The sequence below is a fragment of the Hyaena hyaena genome, unplaced genomic scaffold, assembly GCF_003009895.1.
Source record: "Hyaena hyaena isolate Hyena2069 unplaced genomic scaffold, ASM300989v1 scaffold_20, whole genome shotgun sequence".
Taxonomy (NCBI): Eukaryota; Metazoa; Chordata; class Mammalia; order Carnivora; family Hyaenidae; genus Hyaena; species Hyaena hyaena.
In genome coordinates, this window is record NW_024080652.1 from 6,100,911 (window position 1) to 6,114,584 (window position 13,674).

At 40.0% G+C, this 13,674-nt stretch overlaps 1 protein-coding gene and 1 pseudogene across 2 annotated transcripts in view; one reads left to right on the top strand and one right to left on the bottom strand.

The window, feature by feature from the left end:
* The window catches only part of SMURF1 (SMAD specific E3 ubiquitin protein ligase 1), a 114,956-nt gene that overhangs the window by 72,547 nt on the left and 28,735 nt on the right, over nt 1-13,674 (bottom strand). The window lies entirely within an intron of this gene.
* LOC120228054 lies at nt 284-380 on the top strand (annotated as a pseudogene).

Sequence of the window (13,674 nt, forward strand, 5' to 3'; positions counted from 1 at the left end):
TCACATGTCCATCAACTGGTGAATGAACAAAATGTGGCATATCCACACAATGGAACATTATTCTAATATTCAGCAATAAAAAGCAACGGATGATCTTGAAAACACTTCCCGAAGTGAAAGAAAAACTGACATATTATATGATTCCATTACTATGAAATGTCCAAAACAGACAATGTTCATACAGACAGAAAGTGGATTAGAGATTATAGGGGCTGGGGAGAGGGGATATGAGGAGTGACAGCTGATCGGTACACGGTTCTTTTTAGGCAACAAGAACATTTCTGTTCACTTCCACAGCACATATACTGGAACGATACAGAGAAGATTAGCATAGCCCCTGAACAAGGATGACACACGTTTGTGAAGTGTTCTATGTTTTTTCTTGCCATTTGCAAAGACATGGATGGAGCTAGAGAGTATAATGCTAAGTGAAACAAGTGTCAGTCAGAGAAAGACAAATACCATATGATTTCACTCATATGCGGAATTTAAGAAACAAAACAAATGAGCAAAGGGGAAAAAAGAAAGAGACAAACCAAGAAAGACTCTTAACTATTGAGAACTAATGGTTACCAAGGGGGAGATGGGGGGCGGGGGGGGGTGGAATGGGTGAAATAGGGGATAGGGATTAAAGAGTGAGCACCAGGTGATTTAAATAAAAACTTAACAGGGGGCAGGCAAGGGCAGGGAGGAGCCGGGGGCCTGGATGGCTCAGTTGGTTAAGTGACCAACTTCAGCTCAGGTCTTCAGATTCTGTGTCTGCCTCGCTCTCTCTGCCCCTCCCCCACTCACATTCTGTCTCTCAAAAATGATTAAATGTTAAACAAATTTTTTACATAATAAAACCTTAAGGGGCGCCTGAGGGTCTGACTCTTGATTTTGGCCCAAGTCATGACCCCAGTGTCATGGGAACAAGCCTCGCAATCAGGATTGTGTTGAAAGTGGAGTCTGCTTAAGATTCTTTCTCTTCCTCTGCCCCTCTCCCCCACTCACAAATTCTCTCTCTCCCTCTATGAAAAAAGAAGAAAAAAGAAAAAAACACTTTTAAAAATTGGTCTAAAATAAGACAGTGGTGATTCACACCACTGTGAATATACTAAAAGCCCTTGAATTGTATACTTTTAAAGGGTAAGTTTTATGGTACATAAATTATATCTCAATAAAGCTGTTACACATGTATACATTTTTAAGACAATACTCACCTGTTGTTTATTAATTAGATCGGTATCTGCATTGATGGGTTATTTTTTTTCTATCAACAATCAGCTTAAAAATTATTTGGAAAAACAATTTTACAAAATAAACTTACAAAACCAGAAAATCATCACAAGGGTGGGATGAACAGCATGGAGACAGGGCTCTATGAAGATCCTTAACCTTAAATAATGCCAACATGTTATTCTCTTTCTAAATATATGTAATTAAGATCCATCTTAAAACTGTCAGGCTAATCTCTTCAGTGTGAACAGTCTCTGTTTTTATTAAGTCCAGAGCTATTCAGGCATGTGGGCTAACCAAAGGGGTAAAAGTACATGGTGAAAACGCGGGCTGTAACAATTGAACCACAATAGTTTCCAAGGGACTAAAGCAAAAGATGCTTGAAACTAAGTCTCTGCCTTGTATTTTATTTTATTTTTTTTTTACTTTTATTTTTTTTTTACAAATAGTTTATTGTCAAATTAGTTTCCACATAACACTCAGTGCTCATCCCCACAAGTGCCCTCCTCCATGCCCCTCCCCCCCTCCCCCCAACATCCATCAGTCCTCAGTTTTTGTCAGCATTCAAGAGTCTCTCATGGTTTGCCTCTCTCCCTTTCCCCCACCATTTCCCCCCTTCTTCTCCCCCTTGTTCCTCCGTCAAGTTCCTCCTAATCCTCCTATACGTGCAAACATATGATATTTGTCCTTCTCTGCCTGACTTATTTCGCTCAGCATAACACCCTCAAGGTCCATCCATGTTGCTACACATGGCCAGATTTCATTCTTTCTCATTGCCATGTAGTATTCCATGGTATAGATAAACCACATCTTCTTGATCCATTCATCTGTTGATGGACACTTAGGCTCTTTCCATGTTTTAGCTATTGTGGAGAGTGCTGCCTTGTATTTTAAGCAACTCGTCCTAGATCATTATTAACAGCTAAGTTTATAAATACTTGTGAAAATTAATAAAGGGAAATCCCACTAAAGTGACTCAGGATGCCAGAAGGGAGAGCCACACCACTCAATGTCAATTACAGACTGCTAACAGAAGACTCCTTACCAGGAAAGAATCCTCAATTCCAGGCCCCGCTACTGAAATGTACATTGCATCTCCTACAAGAAATGGACCCTCCCAGCAACTCAGCCCATGAGAAATCATCACCCTGAACTCTTGCATTTCTCCACTGGACTTCCACTCCAAATAACCCCTCTCAACTTCCTCCTTCTTCTACATAAAATAACCTTCTTGTCCTTTGTTGGACTGGCCTATGGTTTTATCGTAGCTTACTTGTCCTGAAATGCAGTTCTGTTATTACCAAATAAACCTATTTTTGCTGGTAAAACAACTGACTGTTTTATTTTTAAGGTTAACGTACTCAAATGTTCACTTAAAATACACTGAGGTTAACAACAAGCCAGATGGCAGGAAATCTATGAATTTGGTGCCAGAAAGATGTTGCACTTCATCTAGTAAGAAAGAGAGCAACCAACACCTCAATTTAAAAATGCAGTGGCAGGGCACCTGAGTGGCTCAGTCAGTTAAGGATCAGACTCTTAATTGGGCTCAGGTCGTCATGATCTCACAGTTCATGAGTTCAAGCTCCGAGTCAGGCTCTGTGCTGACAGCACAGAGATTCTCTGTTTTGAGATTCTCCCTCTCCCCCTCCCTCTGCTTATGCTCTCTCGGTTTCTCTCAAAATAAAAAAAGAAGAAAAATAAGGTAAAATTAAATTAAATTAGTAAATAAATAAAAATGCAATTCCAAGTTCCAAGCCAAACATAATAGAAATATATATCCGGCCTTCTCGGGTAATGCATGAAAAGAAGCACATTTATTTGAATAAGTCTTATATCTTTGTTAGGAGATAATTATTAGCTCCCAGTAATAGTTTATAAGTTAATACTAGATATATTCTATCAATGATCAAACAGACTGAACTCAAAGACCAGACAAGGAAGACTGAACAGTGTGGAGTAAAGAAGAGAGGAATTGTAGATAGACTCTGAAGCAACAAGAATATTCAGAATCAAAGACAGCTACAAGATAATACACATCAAATTTTGAATCCAAGAAACTATGGCCAGAGATAAATCTGGCAGGCAAAAGAAATCTTTACTTTGTAAAGTGACTTTTTTAAGTTTATTTATTTATTGAGAGAGAGAAAGGGAGAGAGAGAATACCAAGCAGGCTCCCCACTGCCAGCTCAGAGCCAGATGCGGGGCTTGAACTCACCAATAGTGAGATCATGACCAGAGCTAAAGTTGGACACTTAATGGACTGAGCCACCCAGGCACCCCAGTAAAGTGATTTTGAGACTTTAAAAAAAATAAACAAAGAGGTAACAAAATTTTAACTGCAATCAAATTTTTCTGCCATTTATTTTCATTTTAGGACTCAGTTGGATCTTCTGAAAAGTTACCTATGAACCTGATTCTTGAGGAGCAATGCTACTATTATGTCCTAAAGAAACTGGGGTGGGGGATGGGGAGACAGTCATGGTAAGAATGTTCCAGCAATGTTAACATTCCATTTCCACTAATTTAAACACTGGGATATGATGTTCCTGGCTCATACTTGAGTAGAAGTTGAAACATACAAATACATACACTACAGGAGGGGCACCTGGGTGGTTCAGTCGGTTGAGCGTCTGATTTACACTCAGGTCATGATCTCACAGTTTGTGGGTTCGAGCCCCATGTAGGGCTCTGTGCTGACAGCTATGAGCCTGGATCCTGCTTCAGATTCTGTGTCTCCCTCTCTCTCTGCTCCTCCCTTGCGCACATGCTCTCTCTCAAAAATAAATCAACATTTAAAAAAAAATTTTAAATACGCTACAGGAGACATGCACAATTAAATTTCAAGCTGAAACAAAATATATTTATTGTATGACATGCGATCAATTTTTAAAGTAGAAGTGCAAATTCTATGTTTGAAGATCCAAACATTTTAATTTCACATTAAAGGAGGAAAATAATATATACAAAAATATACAGTAACTTCATTTTTCTTAGTTTGCACTCCCATGTCTAGACAAGCTTAAAAGACTATTTTAACACAATTCTGGGGAGGGTGGGGGAAATAAAAATACATATATTATGGCAAGGATTTGAAATAAAAAATAAGAAACCATAGTTGGCTCCTTTTACAGGAACATACTAGGATTATGAATTTTGATCCCATTTAAATCTATACTCTGCACAAAATACAGGCAAAATATGATTTTCTATAAACAGTAACTTGAAATTTTTATATCTTTTTCTAAAATCTCAGTAACATTTTAATGGAGTAATCTCAATATTTTTCTGTTCTTTAGGGGCATGTGGTTGGCTCAGTCTGTTGAGCGTCCAACTTTGGCTCAGGTCATGATCTCACAGTTGGTGGGTTCAAGCCCCATATCGGGCTCTGTGCTGACAGCTCTGAGCCTGGCGCCTGCTTCGGATTCTGTGTCTCCCTCTCTCTCTGGCCTTCACTCGTTCATGCAGTCTCTGTCTCTCAAAAAATGAATGTTAAAAAAAAAAATGTTTTAATCATATTTTCTGTTCTTTGTACATAGTACTAACATCCTATACATCTGTCTCTTAGGAGTTTTGAAAGAGAATTTATCTACTGTAGTCAGTATTATAACAAAGCCATGCTATATGGTGGCAGGAGGTAGGGTGGGTAAATTCTTGGATACACTGGTTAAAGAAAACAAGGAATAGGGAGTAAACGGTCTGGTAGAAATTCACTAAGAGCAGACTATGTGCTGGTCTGACATGCAGATGCACTACTTGTAAACACAAGTGGGTAGGGGGAGGTGATGGAAAAATTAAAGCTACAGATGCCAGCTATCTTAGAACAGAATCTATGCAAACCTGGAAGTTCTCACAGCAGAGTCACAGCATTCTGCAAAATTAAGTAAACACTGAGAAATCTATTTGTATTATCTGGAGTTACTAAAGGAACTAAAGAGCACTGAGTGTTATGTAGAAACTAATTTGACAATAAACTATTTGTAAAAAAAAAAAAATAAAAAAAAAAATAAATAAAGGAACTAAAGATAGAAACTCAGGAGTGTGGAGAAAGAAAGGAAAAGGTATTGTTAATTTTTCAACCTAATCTCTTCGGTACTACTTTACTATTTTATTTATTACCAAATGCAGGTATTCAATTTTTAAGGATAAAAATTTTAATTAAGGATAAAAGAAAATGACATTGTTCAATCTCCTTATATACAGAGATCTGTTTCTTTGAAAAACAAATTAGAAAACAATGTTCATACAATCCCATGACAATAGAATATAATGACAACGATAGTAAGAAATGTTGCAACAGGCACAGAACAAAATCTGTAGGCTCATATTCTGAACTCATATACCAAGCTATCTTATGGGTTAATGGGGCGGGAGCAGGGGGAGGGGAACAGCAGGCAACTTTCACTTTCTACAGCAAGTAATCCTGTAACTTTAAAATTGAATATATTGGGGTACCTGGGTGGCTCAGTTGGTTAACCATCCGACTTTGGCTCAGGTCATGATCTCATAGTTCATGAGTTCGAGACCCGCATTGGGCTCTGTACTGATAGCTCAGAGCTTGGAGCCTATTTTGGATTCTGTATCTCCCTCTCTCTCTGCCCCTCCCCTGCTCATGCTTGCTTGCTCTCTCTCTCTCTCTCTCTCTCAAAAATAAGTATTAAATAAATATTCTGTAAAACTGAATATATATTACTTTTGTCAGGGATCGTAAAGATTAAAGAATATAAACTAAAACATGTATGCCTAGAAAAATAACTGAGAAACAAAATCAGAGTAAAAGATTAATAGCAGTATTTCTGAGAGAAAGAAAAAATGGCAGGTTATTTTTTCCCTTGTTTTCCTGGGTTTTGCCCCAAATATTGTACAAACAAGATATATTCCTTTATAATAGAGAATTTGCATTTTTTACAAACGATTTTTAAGAATATATTCAGATGACAATCTTCTAATATAGGTCTGTTGACCTACCACTTCCTTAAAGGTATCCAGCTTTATGGAATATCAAAATACAAATATTTCATCAATTCTAAGGCCTGCATATTAACATCTCTGAAATAGAGATGCATCCCACAATCAGCCAGTGACAGCTGGGAAACAGTTTTCATTGCCTGGATGTGTGTGGAGATAGAAAGTACCAGCATTAGGGGTGCCTAGGTGGCTCAGTGGGTTGAATATCCCACTCTTGCTTTTTTTTTTAATGTTTATCTACTTTTGAAGGAGAGACAGAATGTTATCAGGGAAGGGGCAGAGAGAGAGGGAGACACAGAATCCAAAGCAGGCTCCAGGATCTGAGCTGTCAGCACAGAGCCCGACGCAGGGCTCGAACCTACCAACTGTGAGATCATGACCCAAGCCAAAGTCGGGAGCTTAACTGACTGAGCCTCCCGGGTCCCCGCACATCCCACTCTTGATTTCAGCTCAGGTCATGATCTCCTGGTTTGTGGACTAAAGCCCAGCAATGGGCTCCTCACCAGGTATGGAGGCTGCTTGGGATTCTCTCTCTCTCTTTCTCTCTCTGCCTCTCCCCTGCTTGTACACATGCTAAATAAATAAACAACCATTTAAAAAAATAAAATACCAGTAGTAAAACTCAGACAACAAGGTAAACAGAACTATCATATGACCCAGCAATTACACTCCTAGGTGTATCCCAAAGGAATTGGGAGCTGGGGCTCAAATACATACTTGTACACCCATGTTCACTGCAGCCTTATTCACAAAAGAGCCCAGGTACCCATCAACTGACTAGTGGATTAACAAATTACAGGGGCACCTGGGTGGCGCAGTCGGTTGGGCGGCCATCTTGGGCTCAGGTCATAATCTCACAGTTCGTGGGTTCGAGCCCCGTGTCAGGCTCTGTGCTGACAGGTGGCTCAGAGCCTGGAGCCTATTTCAGATTCTGTGTCTCCCTCTTTCTCTGACCCTCCCCTTCTCACGCTGTCTCTCTCTCTCTCTCAGAAATAAAACATTAAAAAAAATTTTTTTAAATCACAGCATATTCATGCAATGAAGTCGTATTCAGTCATACCATGGAAGGAAATTCTGACAAACACAACATGAATGAACCTTGAAAACATTGTGCTAAGCTAAAAGAAGCCAGACACAAAAAGACAAATACTATATGATTCCACTACTTTTTTAAGTTTATTTATTTTGAGTGAGAGAGCATGTGAGTGCACATACACGTAAGCAGGGAAGGGACAGAGAGAGGGAGAGAGAATTGCAGGCAGGATTTGCACTGCCAGCAAGGAGCCCAATGCGGGGCTCAATCCCAGAAACCATGAAATCATGACCTGAGCTGAAACCAAGAGTCGGACATTTAACCAACTGAGCCACCCAGGTAACCCTGTATGATCCCACTTTTATGAAATATTTACACCAGGCAAATTCATAGAGAAAGTAAATGAGAGGTTCCCATGAGGCAGTTATGACTTCACGTTTCAGTCTGTGACTCCCTCTCTCTCTGACCCTCCCCTGCTCACGCTGTCTCTCTCTCTCTCCTAGAAATAAATACAAACATTTAAAAAAATTAAAAAAAAAAAGAATATGAAATAAAAATGACAGATCCTAAGAAAGCAATGTCACTGCTTGGTTCACAGTAATTTGCTCATCTAGGGGTGCCTGTAACAGCGCGTCTCGCAATCAATGTGCATATGCCACTCAGAGTGCCATGCAGATATGTGCCCGCATGCACACACACACACAGGCCCTTTCCCTAAGCATCCTGTGAAATCGAACATATATTTGCATTCCAAAACAGTAATTTCTGAAAATAAAAAAACACCAGGGAGAATATCTGAAATGAATACCATTCGGCCAAATCCAGTGTGTTTGCTGTTGCAGGCACTAAAAGAAAAGGCACTGGCTTCACGTGGTGGTATGACACAGCAGAAATCTAATACAGATATAATGTCTATTACTCATTTGGAGCCGTGACTCAGAGTATTTTAAATATACATATGGAAACCAGAATCTTTTCATAACTAGACTACAAACGAGAGACTCATGCCAAGATGTGACAAACACAAATCTTAAAAAGCTTCACAGATTTGAATCTCCCATTTAAAACACAAACTATTTTATCAATGCTTTGATGTAATCCTGAAAATGCAGCAGCCACAGAGTTTGAAAGCCCAGTAACATTTTTCTGGTTTTGGTGATGCTAACCATTTGTCCAATTAATGGTCAATAATCACTGCAGGACACATACAAGTTCAGGGGAATTCCACGCATTAATGGAGGTGATAATCAGGGTCTCTTGTTGCATATAAAGAGCAATTTGCAGTGGATACATCTTCACAACTTTTCAAGTGGAAGAAAAGTACTGCAAAGCTTTCCAGTTTTACAGTAACTTAAATCATTTGGGTCTTTATGGAAGTAATGGATGCTCATCAGAAATCAGAGTAAACAAAAAAAGCATGCCATAATCTCATCACCTGGCTCTACCCTCCACTATCACTGTCACGTGAAGCCTTTCCGTGTATGTCAGAGAGTGAACCATGAGGTGCCTATGGGTCCAGTTCCAGGGCCTGACTTACAGATTCAAGTTCTGCCTCTTCCACTCACTGGCCAAGTGACCTTGGGTCAACTAGAAAACAGTTCTGTGCCTGTCGAGTAGGAATTACAGAAGCTCCTTCATCAAATTTTTAAATATAATGATCCCACACATACAGTTTTGCTACCTGCATTTTTGCTTAATTAAAAAAAAAAACAAACATGTGAATGGTTAATGTCCTAATGTAAAGTGTTTAAGGGCCACAATGCATTCCATTACCCAATTGTTACTGATTGTTCCACAATGTACTCTGATCTCCAGAGCCACGCATTTAACCATTCCCGAGGTTTTTTGCTATTCCAACAGGCATTTACACAAAACCAGGAACAGCTAGAAGGTAGATGTCCTAAACCTCAGGGACAGCGACCCTACATACACACAGACCAGGCCATTAGCCGAGGAGATGACCTTTGCGCCTCCCGGCCACCTGAGCTCCTTAGTGTTGTCAAGTTTGGTGCCCAGCCTTCTGGCCATTCTGTGAGTTCCCAACAGTCTTCCAGTAAATTTTCTTATGCTTAAATTAGCCAAAGTCTGTTTCTGTTGCTTGTAACCAAAGCACTTTATTGATACACAAGATAACATTCTTTTGCATGATATTCCATTATACACACACAAATAAGTATGCCACCAACCAACCTCCCCAAGTCAGCTGTGTCCCAGGAAGGAGTAGGTAAAACCGGACAGCTAGAGGGCAAAGCACCAAAGTTCTCCAAAAGAAAGACATTTCTATCCCAATGAGAATTCTGCTCTGAGAGTCTTCATGCACTTATAGGCCTGGGATGCTACAATTAATTACACAGAGTATATAATCTATAAAAAGACCAATCCAATCTTTCTCAAGGGAAAAAAAAATCAAATTGCAAATACAAATACTATTACTACTACTAAAATAATTACTAACATTTACATACTGTTATAAATACTTTACCTATTAGCCATTTAATCATGGCAATAACTTTGCAAGTACTATCATTATCCCCATGTTATACACAAGAAAAGTGAGGCATCAGAGACTGAATAACTTGCCTGAGGTCACACAGCTATTCAGAATTTGAACCCAGGCAATCCAGCTTCAAAACCTATGTTCTCAAGCACCATATATATACTGCTTCTTGATTTTTGTCTCATAAGGACAGACTTTTAAATTATGATCATACATTACATTTCCATTATTATGTGTCATAGTTGGTATGTAAATGGCAAAGGGAAATTTACCACACAGACGGACTCCAATAAATACTTCATCTTCTACTATAGCTTCTTTTGCTAAGACTATGATCCATCCCAGTACCTAAAACAACCTATAGGGCGCCTGGGTGGCTCAGCGTACGACTTCCGCTCAGGTCATGATCTCACAGTTCATGGGTTTGAGCCCCACATCGGGCTCTGTGCTGACAGCTCAGAGCCTGGAGCCTGCTTCAGATTCTGCATCTCCCTCTCTCTCTCTCTGTCTGCCCTTCGCCCACAAACATTCTGCCTCCTTCTCTCTCAAAAATAAAAACAATATAAAAAATAAAAATAAATAAATAAAACAACTTATCATTCCCCTTCCTCCCCAAACAAATGTCAAATGCTGTTCCATTTCTAAGCCATCACTTAAGCTTTTTCCATTATTTAAAATTCCCTCCGAACCCATCCCCCCCCCCCCCCCCCCCCCCCCCCCCCCCCCCGCCTATTTCTCTCTAGGAATGCAATGGCAGGCTCAAATGCCACAATCCCCACACACCTCCCTCAAGCCCATCTGGATGGAATGAATCTGCCCTCCTCCCATAGTCCTGTGATTCTGTTTCCGTCCAGTAGAGCATGCATTGCAATCTGCTAGTCTTTCCTCCCCATCCTCCCTTCCCAATATAAGATTCTAGAAAGCAGAGACTACATCTGATAAATTCTCTTCTTCCACTTAGTACCATCCACTGTACAGAAAAAAGTTATTGCAAGAAGTAGTTGCTCCATTCATGACGACTGAGCTTAAGGGAATCAGGGTGTTGAAATCTATCAAGATAGACTATCCTAAAGAAGCAAACAGGAAAATATCAAAGATCTAGAAAAATTTAGCTGATCATTAAGCTACTCTAAATCCCTGTAAATGAAAATCTTCACCTATCATTAAGAGACACTATCATTTGTGGAATTTTAACATGTATCTCAATAGGTCCTTTTATGGTCTGAATGTGCACACTGTGGGAAATGATCAAGGAAATTTTTTTGGAAAACTATTTAAAATATTTGGTAAATACCAGGAACACAAGGTCATATGCACCACAATGAAAAAGCCTAAACTCTGGTCACCAGTATAGTAAGCAGTGAGGGTTATAACTGCAAGCAAGCCAGACAGGTGGTCAGCTCTCACTTTAAGAAACCTATTGCCGGGGTGCTGGGGTGGCTCAGTCAGTTGAGCGTCTGGCTCCTGATTTGGGCTCAAGTCATGATCTCCCAGTTCATGGGATCGAGCCCCACGAGTCCCACATCAGGCTCTGCACTGACAGCACTGACTGCTTGGGACTCTCTCTCTCTCCCTCTCCCACTCTGTCCCACTCTCTCTCTGCCCTTACACTGCTCATGCTCTCCTTCTCAAAACAGAATCTCACTGCCTTCTGTATCTCGTCTTCCTTCTTTGGTTTTCCTCAAGTGATTTATGGATTAAATCAAAGCTAAGACGCTCTTTGCATTTTCTGAATTACTGCTCATTACTGCAGTAAAGATGAAACACTCCCTTTGCGTTTTTCCCATATTGGATGAGTAAATGTGGAAAATGGTAGGAAGAAATCCAAATAATTGCAATTATTAACCAAATGGACCTAATATACTATACTGTAGATTCTATTATAAGTTTTGAGGAAAGAAAGATTCCTGCATCAACAAAGACAACTCACTGCCCACACCACCTGTGGATCAAACACAGAAGGAGCCCTCCCACCCATGCCATTTGTAGGAAGGGGGTAGAAATGAAATCCACCCTTACCACTTGACACATGAACTCCTCTGCCACCACGAGGAACCCTCACCAGCAGGAACATCTCAAAGAATGCATTCTTGGGCACCTGGGTGGCTCAGTTGGTTAAGCGTCTGACTTCAGCTCAGGTCACAATCTCACAGTTCATGAGTTTGAGCCCTGCATCAGATTCTGTGCTGACAGCTCAGAGCCTGGAGCCTGCTTCGGATTCTGAGTCTCCCTGTCTCTCTCAAAAATAAATAAACATAAAAATTTAAAAAAAATAATGTATTCTTTTCAGAAAACTAAAGCCTCACTTTTATTATTTTTTTAAAGATTTTCTTCTTAAGCAAACTCTACATCCAAAGTGGGGCTCAAACTTACAACCCCGAGATCAAGAGTTGCAATAAACTTATAAGTTTCCTGCTGTACTGACTGAGCCAGCCTGGCTCCCCTCACTTTCAAAAATATAAAATGTACATTGAGATCTTTCTGATTGGGCTTAGATGATTCCTTCTAATCCACACTCATTAGGAGTTTCTGGAAATCCCTTGCATATAAGACAACTAAAAACAGGAAAACAACTATTCTCAGGCTCAGAGAAAGTTGCATACACATGACCTCCAACAGCTTCCCCTGGAGATGATCTTTGTGTTCAATTTGCAGGACTGCCTATGCCAAATGGCATACAGTTATAGGAAGCAAGCAATAATAAGCTGGTCCCAGCCTTTCCAAAGCCAATTCCAAAGTGACACCGAATGGTATTCCCAGAGAAAAGAGGTTAGTCTTAACAAAATCTCACCTGTTCTTTTGAGTATTAGTAACAACACCAGGGTAGTAAGACACACGATTGTCCACCTCAACAACAAATTTATTTGCACTTACCTCCACCTGGCCTAGAATGTGACAAATATCCCAAGAGAGAGAAAAGGAGGAAAAATGAGGTTGTCAATCTAATTTCCCTGAGAACACTCTCAAAGTCATTCCTAAAAAAAGAAAAATTCATAATAGACATATCCAAACTCATTTAAAAAGTTTTTAAAAATCCCTTGAAAGTGTGTGAAAGGCGCAAACAGAACAGAGCTAATCAAATCACAGTGAAATTCACACCCTGCTCACAAGCTAAAGAACACTTGGCCATTGTTGCTGTGCAGAGTTTCCACAACTGGTCCATACCAGGCATTCCCTGTTACGCCCTTGCACACAAGACTTTCAATTTTTTAAAGATTAATAGGATCTCTCATCTTGAAAAGAAGCATTCTTTTAATAAAGAATAACAACACTGGGATGCCTGGCTGGCTCAGTTGGTTAAAGCGTCCACCTCTTGATTTCAGCTCAGGTCATGAACTCACAGTTCGTGAGTTTGAGCCCTGCATTAGGCTCTGCACTGACAGCACAGAGCCTACTTGGGAGTCTCTTTCTGTCCCTCCTCCCCACTTTAAGGATAAGTAAACATTAAAACTGAGGGGTGGCTCAGTGGGTTAAACGTCTGATTCTTGATCTTGGCTCAGGTCATGATCTCATGGTTCATGACTTTGAGCCCCACATAGGCTCTGAGCCTGATTGGGATTCTCTCCCTCACTCTCTGCCTCTCCCCTGCTCGCACTCTCTCTAAAAAGATTTTCTTCTGTCTTAGTTTTTGTTATTCTTTCTTCTTTCTTTTGTTTATTTTTTTAGAGATTGCACATGTCTGGAGGTATGTGTGCACATCCTGTGAAAACATGTATGTTAAATGAAGATCCTTATATGTTATGTCTATGCAGCTACATATGCCTTCAGTCATAGGCCCTTCTGTTGACCTCAACCTCAGGCTTTAGCCTCTCTCTGTATGACTTCCCCACATGGTGACCAATGACACAGCTAACATATCAGAGGTTAAGTTCTCAAATTTCTAAGAATAGGACTATACCAGAGAAGATGGCTTAAACATCAGTCAGATGGGTTTCCTATCCAGTGACCATATCAACCA